The sequence below is a fragment of the Pinus tabuliformis genome, chromosome 3_2 (genome assembly GCF_031772625.1).
Source record: "Pinus tabuliformis cultivar Carrire ecotype Pingquan chromosome 3_2, CPIR1, whole genome shotgun sequence".
In the NCBI taxonomy this organism is placed as follows: Eukaryota; Viridiplantae; Streptophyta; class Pinopsida; order Pinales; family Pinaceae; genus Pinus; species Pinus tabuliformis.
In genome coordinates, this window is record NC_142302.1 from 468,569,120 (window position 1) to 468,580,004 (window position 10,885).

Below are 10,885 nucleotides of genomic sequence, written 5' to 3' on the forward strand. Positions count from 1 at the left end.
TCCAGGAATCACAAGGATTCTTGCTTTCCAAGACAATCATCCCATGCTCCTCAACACATGTATCTTGGGTCCATAATCAATCCCATGTAATGTGCTCTCAACCCAAGCATCCTCAAGTGAAGTGCTCATCCTTCTAAGGTATGCCATGTGATCCCAATGCTCCTAAGGTAAGCCTCATTTCATCCTATTTCCTAGTGCTCATCATCCAAGGCAGGTCCACCTCCTATGCCAAGCAACCATCTTCTCAAACCTTGAAATTGTTAGGTTAGTTGAATTATGAATGAGATATGAAAGTATACTTTCTCTATATGAATTCATATGAGGTTGGATGTGGGGAACGTCCCTCATGAAGTACCCATGTCCCAGGAGTGTGGGGAGTGCAAGGAACATGTCTCCTACCGTTAAGAATGCCCCCCCATGTAACATTTAAAAAACACACTCTTCAGGTCCTCTTGGAACAATACATAGAATGGATATTGTCCAACTGAAGTGAAACGAATCAACATATAGCTATTTAGCTATATCCTCAAAATCTATAAATCTCTTCAAAGAAGTGTAAATATTATAACTATCCTCCTTATACAGTAGAAAAATTCCTTATATTGATGTATTACAATCAGAAAAGGAAGTCTAAGAACCCATAGATCAATATTATATTACTAAAATAACTAATTTTCTTGAGTTATAGTAGCAACAGTGCCATCCTGCACTTCCTCAATATGAAATTGTCCCTTAGGAAAAAGAAGATTGTCTTTTGACAAAGAATCAGTTGTTGAATTTGATTCTCTGTAAATATGGGTGAAGGAAATATGATTAACAATCTTGAATTCTCATATCAATATTTTTCTAGAGGATGTAATAAAATATTCTATACATGTAGGAGATTCTTCAATGCTAACTAATGCAAGTTACCAAAAATGTGTAGATTGTATTGCAATTTTTCCAATGCCAACTTTAGTAAATGCTTCAACCCCATAAATTCTCCAAATTTATCGGTACATTTTCCTAGATTGGATTTGAACTTGAAGAAGTGTGAGACAAATGTAGAACACCACCAAAATTGCAAAGTGAATCCAACGATTGAAATGCCCCATCAAAGAACTCCCATGATTTAGACTTGTCTATCGTCACTTGCCCCACTTGTCTGATTTTTTTAGGATTAATAAGGGTCTGATAGAGCTGGAATAGTGAGCATACTTGTGATGTAGTCTAGAATGTAAGAAGAATTATGTTTTGAAAAATCACCAAGTTGTGTGTTAACCATACTCCCAATAGGACTAGAGAGGGAAGTATCATATAGAGTTTAAGGTCCTTTCTTTCAACCAGGCATTCAAATTTCAAACAAGCTCCAACATAGGCCTACATCGTAAATGTTCCTATTCTAATAGCCATGTCCCTACATAACTGCTTAATTCATTCAATATATATATCACTACAAAACAAATGTTCTATACCTCAATACACCCTTCATCCTATCATATGGAAAATAATTGATAAGACAAGTGATAAGACTCAAGATCATCCCTAATGCTAGCATTCATCTTCATATCTTCTCTAGGGTTTATATAGGTTTTAGCCTTGTACATCAATTACTTGCAAATGAATTCTTAAAACAGAAAATATACAATGGCAAGAACATAAAACAAATACACAAATATTTTCCCCTAGATCCCAAAACCAGGACTACCAGATTGATTTTTCATTATATTCCTTTCAATGTTACAATATATATATATATATATATATATATATACATGTCGAAGCATTCAAAAACCCCAATCCATTAACCCTAGATTATAACATATTTGTAGTAAAGCATTCATAAACCCAATCCGTTAACCCTATATTGGAACATAATTGTAGTTCCCTTGACCGAATCTACAAAATACCATGGGTATAAAGCTATCATGCCATAAACCATGTGCAAAACCCATGCACAAAACCATAGGTATGTCTGCCCAACTAATATAGGGTCCAAAAAATTGTGCGTGCAACTAGTCGTGGAAAGAATATAACAGACACCCAACAGTTTACATCACAAACTCTAGGTATTCCTATATTGCATTACACAAGCACTAAGAACTTTCCATGACAATTATATAGATGGAATAATGAGTATAATGTATACAAATACATTCTCTTCCCTCTATACAGAGTAAGCGAGGGAGGCCAACATTGGTAAAGTGGACTAACTACACAAGCAATTTAATTTAATGCACAAGAAAAGGTCTCCAAGTGAAGTGCTCTCTCTCCAAGGTATACATGTCAAGAGACCAATCCTCCGGTGGTGCACTCTCTAAGCATGGGTTGCAAGTGTCGAGTGCTCTTCATCACAAGGGTTCTTGCACTCCAAGACAATCATCCCATGCTCGTTAACACATGTATCTTGGGTCGATAATCAATCCCATGTAATGTGCTCTCAACCCAAGCATCCTCAAGTCAAGTGCTCATCCTCCTAAGGTATGCCATGTGATCCTAATGCTCCTAGGGTCAGAGTCCTTTCCTCCTATTCCCTAGTGCTCATCATCCAAGGCAGGTCCACCTCCTATGCCAAGAAACCATGCTCTCAACATGCATTCCATGTAGAAGATATTAATTCTACATAATATAACTTCCTTCTCAAGAAGTGTTCCACTTCTAGCATGATGTCTACGGTCAAGCAACCATGAATAAAAATCTCCCCAAATGTCATCTAGCAAAAGGTCTATACTATACAATTAAGGAGATAGGGTTTCACCATGCATCCTGCATAGTTTCATAACAACCCAAAAGTTAACAATTTAGGTCATGGAATCACTACTACTTATCCATTTCCTTACACAAGCTCAATTATTTTCTCTAAATGCAATCACTTCCTTTGGGAAATCCTTCCTAGCAAGGTTAACAACTCAAGTCCAACTTATTGATTATCTTTTGGGATAGTTGATGTGGTAGTATTTGGCTCAAATACAACCAATCCACGTCATGAAGATTGGGGTGTCGAAGTTTGTATCTTAGCACAAGTCTCATTGCTCACTACAACCATATATTTCTTATCATAAATTTTGAATTTCCATATACTAGCCACTAAATCGGCTAGGTTGACATGAGGTTTCAAGATTATGGATTCAATATGGAAGTTGGATACATTGTAGACTTGTAAGACAATTTGAATGTCATGGAGGATGGAAGTTGAACCTAATCGAAACCAAAATCATGCTTCATATATCTTTTTTTTTGTATGAGACATGTGTTCTCAATAAAAAATTCCAGTGGATTAATATTTCAACACATATTGTCTAGGTGTTGTGAGTTCATGAGTTCACACATTGCAAGGGAATGTTTATCCCTTCAATTATCCATTTCCTCCCCTATTGTGGACTCGTAACCCTCTTTTATCCTAACAACCTTCTTTGGGCATTATATTGGTTTTATCCTTATACATTTTTAACATATGTCATTGAGTATCAAGGGGACACTGCCACATGGTATCTAAGGTAATATAAAGCATAATATAATCCAAGATATACATCCTACCATTCTCTAGTCATTTCTTGTCCATGGGATTTTCACTTGGATTTTGTACAAGAAATTTATAATAATTACAACATGGATGCATTTTAAACTAAGTTTGTAGGACTCAACACATGACAAAATAACCATGTCACATGTTATGTACATAATCTTATTGAGATATTACATGGGTCAAAATCAAGGCACTAGATCGTCTCTCACTTGGAATAGCACCAACCTTGGTGCTATTTGAAGATTGGAACACAAACATATATGATTCCATCATGACGTCCTCTATCTCCTTGGTGACCTCATCTAGGGTTTAGTGCCTTCATTGCATCTTAGCCTTGCCTAACGGTTAGGTTTAGGAGAAATGTACCTCCCTCTCAAGGATGAATAATAACTCTACTTGTAACTCTTCCTCTAGTTGCACCTGAACCAATTCCCAATCAACAACATGGTTAGGATAATGTACATTTTTCTTAAGCAAAGAAACATGAAAATCATTGTTAGTTCTAATGTTTGTAGGCAATGCAACTCTATATGCAACTGGTCCTATCCTATCTAAGAGGTGAAAAAGCTTGTGATATCTGGTGCTAGCTCAGCACAACTCCAAAGCTTTAGTGATTTCTTCCTCAGTTTCACTCCATGGGAAACATGAACCCCACCACCAAATTCCCTATGTGATTTGTTCTTATCTGCATGACTTTCCTCTGTCTCAGGCCACCTTCAAATTTTGTTTTATTTTGGCAATCAACTCTTCCATTTCTTTGAGAAATTTCAACCCAAGTATAACTCCATTTGTTGGGTGGTTCTAGCTCATTGGAGTGTTGCATCTTCTGTTGTACAAGGATTTAGATCAAATCATCCCCAATGATATTCATGACACCAATTATCATATGCAAACTTGACGAGTACATTTACCATTTCACTTGAACTATTTTTCCATTACACGCGTGTGTATCATGTTTTCAATTATTTGGTTCTCTTTCCATTCCTCCGTCATACTACAGATGGTAGGTTGTATTTGAAATTCATATGTGTGCCCAATACTTGCAACAGATTCTTCCAGAAGTTTGGGGTGAACCTTGTGTCTCTTTTAGAAACAATGGCTTTGGGTGGTTCATGCAATCTAACAAACTCTTTCATGAAAATCTATGCTATGTTAAAAACTTTATGTGTATATTGCATTGGAAAAAGACTGGGTAGCCTTTGTCAATTTTTTTCACCACCAGCATGATGGAATCATCCTACCTCATTGTTCTTGCAATCTAGTGATAATGTCCATGGTAACCACTTCCCTTCTATTCTAGTGGTGTCAAAGGTTCTAATAATCAAGTTAGACCAAGCATTCCTTCTCTCACGTGGAAAGTCTAGTATGCCATTGTATTAGAGAAGTTTATTGCGTTCATTAAAAACACTAAGGCATGATTATCTAGATTGTTTATGCCTTGTCTTCATTAATATGCAATCCTCCATTTACGTAGTACAATATTTACATTACATTTTTGTAACCACCCTTCCCACATTTACCTAATTTAATCAGTATGCCAAGGTAAACATGAGATGAAGAGTTATTATGACATGACCTGACCTCCAAGCTTCAATTATGGAAGTGAGGTCGACAACTGGAACTTACTGACCACAAATTGGCATCCTATAGGGCTTAACGAACATTCAAGGGCCAAAGAACCACCCCACAAGACCAAACCCTGAGCTTAACTGCTTTTTCAGTGACCTAACACCCCAACTACATGCACAAGCCTACCTATGTAAGGTTGTGACCCAAAATCCTTAGTTCAGTGCCTGCGGCCTTGAGATCTGAGCCAAAATTCCGGGCCGGCCTCCCTACCACTGTCCAGAACTTCCTAATACTTTCTAGAATGATAAAAGACTTGAATAAAAAGCTAATCATACAAAACTTGATCAAGGACTTGACCTAACCATGACAGTCATTTCATCAAACACAAAGTGAACATGTAATCTACAGGTCATGAATGCATCTCTCAACATAGGAATCTGAAACTTACCTGAAAATCACCAAGAAGGTCTAATGCCATCTCATAATAGTTGCAGTAACACTTGTTAGCCCAATCCATGCATTCATTAACCATCAAATACTTATCAAATCCTGAATAAGACATAGCTAGAGTACATTGCAAATCCATGCTTATAACTAGCATATAACCAGATTATTAACCATGACATAACAACCATCAAATCACCATAATAACATGTACAAATTCTCATAGAACACAATAGGAAACTAGCTCTTATTCACTTATGCAAAAGCCAATCAAGTCAGGGACTTCCATGTACCACCCGACCATAGATTGAGCTGACCCAAATCTTTCTTTCAGCCAATCACCCCCGTGCCATATTCCAAGCATGAATGTGGGATCTCAAGACACTGAAAACCAGGGCTTCCTGGAGATTAAACGACCTCCAACCTCATGCTCCTATGATCTCGCCAAAACTGGTCAAGTTATCACATAAGAAAACCAAGACATAAACAAGCAAGGCTTCCCTGAGATTAAACCACCTCCACCCTCAGGCTACCATGATCCCGCCAAAACCGGTCAAGAGATCACTAAATCCAAAAACAAGCTTGGATGCCTCAAAATTTCTTCACCATTACATTGAGGAATTTGCTTGTCTCCACCCACTTATTGAGGGCTTCCTAGAGATTAAACCACCTCCACCCCAAACCCTTGGGAATTTTCTTGAGACCACCTTGCCAAGTTCCAGAACCTTCTAACAATCCAAAGCTCAACCAGAAAAGAATCCCATCAAACCATGGCTATCAGGAAATAATATGGCAAGGTTGAAACCACTGTCACACCGAGAAAAACCCATGCCAATGACAACAAGAGAACCAAATATACAAATTCTTGTACCATGCATTCACAAACTAGCTAGGAAATCACATATGCAACATGTTACATGGAAGTCTTCCTGTTGAAGTTGCTTGATCTAACCTTCCTTGCTTGTCCTTTGCTTTTCTTGCTCTTCCTTTGCCTTCCTTTGTTTGCTTGCTCACTTTCTCCTCTTGGTGCTCTTTTCTCTCCGAAACTAATTCCAAAGCAAAATTGACAAAAAGTTGTGAACTTATCCTCATAGGCCTTTTTATCATTGAGGCCTCTATTTTCTTCACTCTCCTCTATTTTTCCTTCAATTTCCCTCTCATGCAAATATGTGACCTTTCATCTCCCTTTTCTCTTATTTTCCATTATTTTCATAAATAAATGCCAATAAATGCCTCTTTGCCTTTGCCAATTTCCTTAGACATAATAAACCTAAATGACACCCACTAAGATGTTTTTCCCAACATTCATCTTGGAAGACATCTCCCATGACCTTGGTCATATTTTGCTTTTATTAACTTTATTACATGAACTTTAACCCGAGGTCATTACAAATTCTCTTTATTTTCTTGCTACAAGTTACTTTATCGACAAGTAACAACTATTAACTATTGTGATTTGGCAAGTTTCTTTCTATGGGTTCTCCCCTCATAAGAGTGTATGGATCTATTAGCTTTAACTTTGAAGTGGAGCCATCTCTTGAATGGTGAGGATTTGGTTTTTTCTACTTTGTTGTTCCTCAGGTGAAGACATTAATGTCATCTTAAGTTGTTTTAGATGCATTTATTATATCTCATGGCAATTTCATATTTTCATGTTAAATCACTCATGTAATTTCCTTTTCAACCGATTTGGAATTGACTTACATACATAGTGACTGTGCCACCATATTAAATTAGATGAGTTTGATAGATGCTCATTTATAGCAGCAACTATTGCATGGTACAATTCTCTTTCATGGACCTTTAAAAATTCACTAAACAAGCTTGAGTTATCTTTGCAGCATGTGTGCAACTAGAAAGCCATTATTATCTGTTTAGAAATAAAATTATTTGCATGCTTTCCTTCTTTTCATCACCCTGCTTGATTTCCCTTAAATTTTATTGTTGTACTTGCAAGCTATCAATATGGATCTATAACTTTCTCTATCTTGACAAATATAATTGCAATAAATTACATTGCTATAACAGGTCTCTTGTGAAATCAAGAAAAATGGAAATAGGATTCACTTAGAAAGTATTAAAAAGGATCATCTTCCCGATGTACCCATATGGGAAGTTGCCATTCAAGAGTTCTCAAAGGAAGCTAACTCAATTTCTAGAAAGGTAAATTTCACAAATGCACATGAAATTGGAAGACCCTAACTTTTGAATACATGTAAAAACAATGCATGTCAAAAGTTAATAAATTTAGTTAATTTAACATGAGAAAAGTAGACGTCAAGTCCCACAAGCACAATTGATTTAGGACGGGCTTCGTCAGCAAGGCGACCGAAGATCAAACATCACTGGGGGTGGTTGTGCCCTGTGCTAGGGGGAGGTGACATGCTAAAAAATTCAGTCAGCTAAGGGTTGGTGTGGCCCATGCCGAGTGTGATCCTCAGGTGACTTTGAAGGATTAATGACCCTAGATCGTGGCTCCTCAAGCCACAGGTCAAGCCTGGAGGATCACAGACAACTTGACAAACAAACAAAAAAAACATGAGAAAAGTAGAGGGTCAATTTGTTTCATGAGATCCAGACTATTTTTGCTAAAAACAACACAGAAAAATGTGTTTCACACAGTCATGATAGCCATTATCACATTTGTCTTCATCCTGGCATGATCTCCTAAGAAGAGTTCCCTTCCTAGATGTCATGAATTAATTCTAACAAGTCTGAAAATAGTATTGAAGGCAGAGCCCCTCCAAGCTAGCATCACTAACAAATTGTGCCCTACATGATGGTGACTGCTCCTAAAAATAGTGCCCCGTTTTCTAAAATAGCAGCCAACTTCCCATTGTATCAACAATGAAAACATCCTCAAACAACAACACTCCTTCACTTGTTATGATTCTGGTTTTAGCAAAAGCCATGTTATTATTTGCACACAAGGCAATGCATTCTATACTGGAAATGTGTCTCAATCTGGGCATCTCAATCATCATGCATGATTGAAATTTGAAACTCAAGATATGTCCTCAGCTTCATGCAAATCAACAGAGAAGTGTGCCTTCTTCTGTACCCATACAATGGAGAAGAATAACAAAGATGTTGATATGAGAATATCAAATCCTACTGTCTCAGACCTGTGTTGGGCTTGTGCTTACCATAAACCACAGTAGATGATGTTGGATCTGAAGTAATGGGTTGGCACCATATTTCAGGGGTTTAAATGATCTTCTGCATTGCTTAAACATCCCTATAAATTCTGAAATGTAGGTTTCTTCCTTGACCTTCAACCTTAAATGTGTCATATTGAACTGTGACGATGGTGCAAAAATATGAATGAAGCCTATGCCATGCTCACGCCCTGGGTGCTTCAATAAGTGGATAATATATCATCAAGTGTCATATCACATGATCTACCGAAATGTCACTGAAACCTCCTCCTCATCAATATCTGACACTCAAAAAAATATAACCACTATTGTCCAAGGATCAATAGTGATAAAGATCACTAGTATAGTGAAGAAATTTACTGGGATAACCCTCTACAAAAGTAAAGGGAAATAGGAAGGAAGTAGATATTAGTGTCAAATCCAGTGTGGGCAATGAAGTCAAGGTGAATTTAAGGGGGCTTATGGGGTCAAGAAGAAACACCTCTCCAAAATGGCCTCAATAGTCTGCTATCTAATTAAGATGAAAATGAAGACTAATACCCTAAAAAGAAGGGGTCCTAAAAGGAGCACCTTCACTAGCAAACTCAACTATAGCTTGGTAAGAATAGTTAATACCCTTTCTAGGGTTCCTAAAGGATGAAGAAATCAAGTAATTAAATACTTACCAAACTAAAAAAGTAAATAGAAGAGTTACCCCAAAACAATTTCCTTCCAAGTGGCAGACTTTACCCTTCATTTATGTCTATGGCATGCTCATTGGAGACTCGCTGTGACTTTTCTTGTCCTTGGAGGCTCGCTATGACTTGTGTATTGTCCTTGGAGGTTCGCTATGGCTTGTGTATTGTCCTTGGAGGCTCGCTATGACTTGTGTATTGTTCTTGGAGGTTCTCTATACTTGTGTCTTGTCATTAGTGGCTCACTATACTCTTGCCTTGTACTGTAGAGGCACTCGCTATGCTTTTTCAAGCTGCAACAAAGATTTAGTTTGTTGTATACATGTTATGTATTACATGGCCTTGCATCTCTCCTTTGGCCTAGGGTTTTTGGCAAAGGACTTGATAAATCCATAATTGGATATTGATTTATAAGGACTTGATCATAATGAAAGGTTGGTGATTTATAAGGGTGATATGACTTATGGGAGCACAAAAGAACTCAAGCTACACATAAATAAACAAATCAACACAAGAAATCAAAATTGACATATTAACATAACAATATTTGACAAAGTTATTGGAAGTCAATTAATGATACCTTATTCTCCATCTAGATAACAAAATCAAACCACTTTTTGTCTTATGTCATATCATATTCCAATCGTGATGGATAATGGCCATATTGTTGCCCCTGCCAAAACACGGTAGATGGACTGGTTAAAGTAATTAATAGCCAATCATTTACTTTTTTGTACAAAACTAAAAATATATATATATAATTCCCGATATTAAATATACTTAAAAATTTGCATATTAAGGCTTCTAAACATGTTTGGCCACTGTGATGTGTGGCACGAAATATGGCAAGCTTGGCCTTTGAGGCCTTGTTTTGAAACACACACTAATTCAATTTAATTATGCACCATTAAAATATAAAAAAATGTTTAATGAATTTGAAATAATCCTATGGCCAAATTTAAATACCTATGTGCTCTCCTCACCAGACTTCCTCCATGCATCTGCTCTATCATATTCCGTCACAAGCTCTTTCCATACTTTCACGCTTACATCAATTGGCCTTCTTTTGGTCCTTAACTCATGAGGAATTTGTTTTATCTTTTTCGTTTGGTTGCAACGAAATCTCTTGCAATTTGAGTCATTTGTTTTTTTACTTCCTTTACTGACCAACATGTCCCAAATTCAGTCTCCAAGTAAAGGATGACTTCCTTTTAAAGGTGCATGGGTATCTTCAAGAATGGAAGATGTAGATGCTTTTTGAATCATTGAAGGCATGATTCCTTCAACATATGATTGAACAGCCTTATGGCCTATCATTCTAATATTCCCGGAGACAACATCATATTCTACCTCAGTTTCATATGTACCAATGCAAGATGCATAGCATGTACTAGTGGTGGAAGAAATTTGTGTGCCAAGAGTGGCTAGGAAATTGGATGTCTATATTCCCTATTTGAGGTTATTGTGATTGATTTTTTCCTAGATCTTTTTCTCATTCTGGGAGTTGATGGGGAATCAATCAATTCCCTTTGACA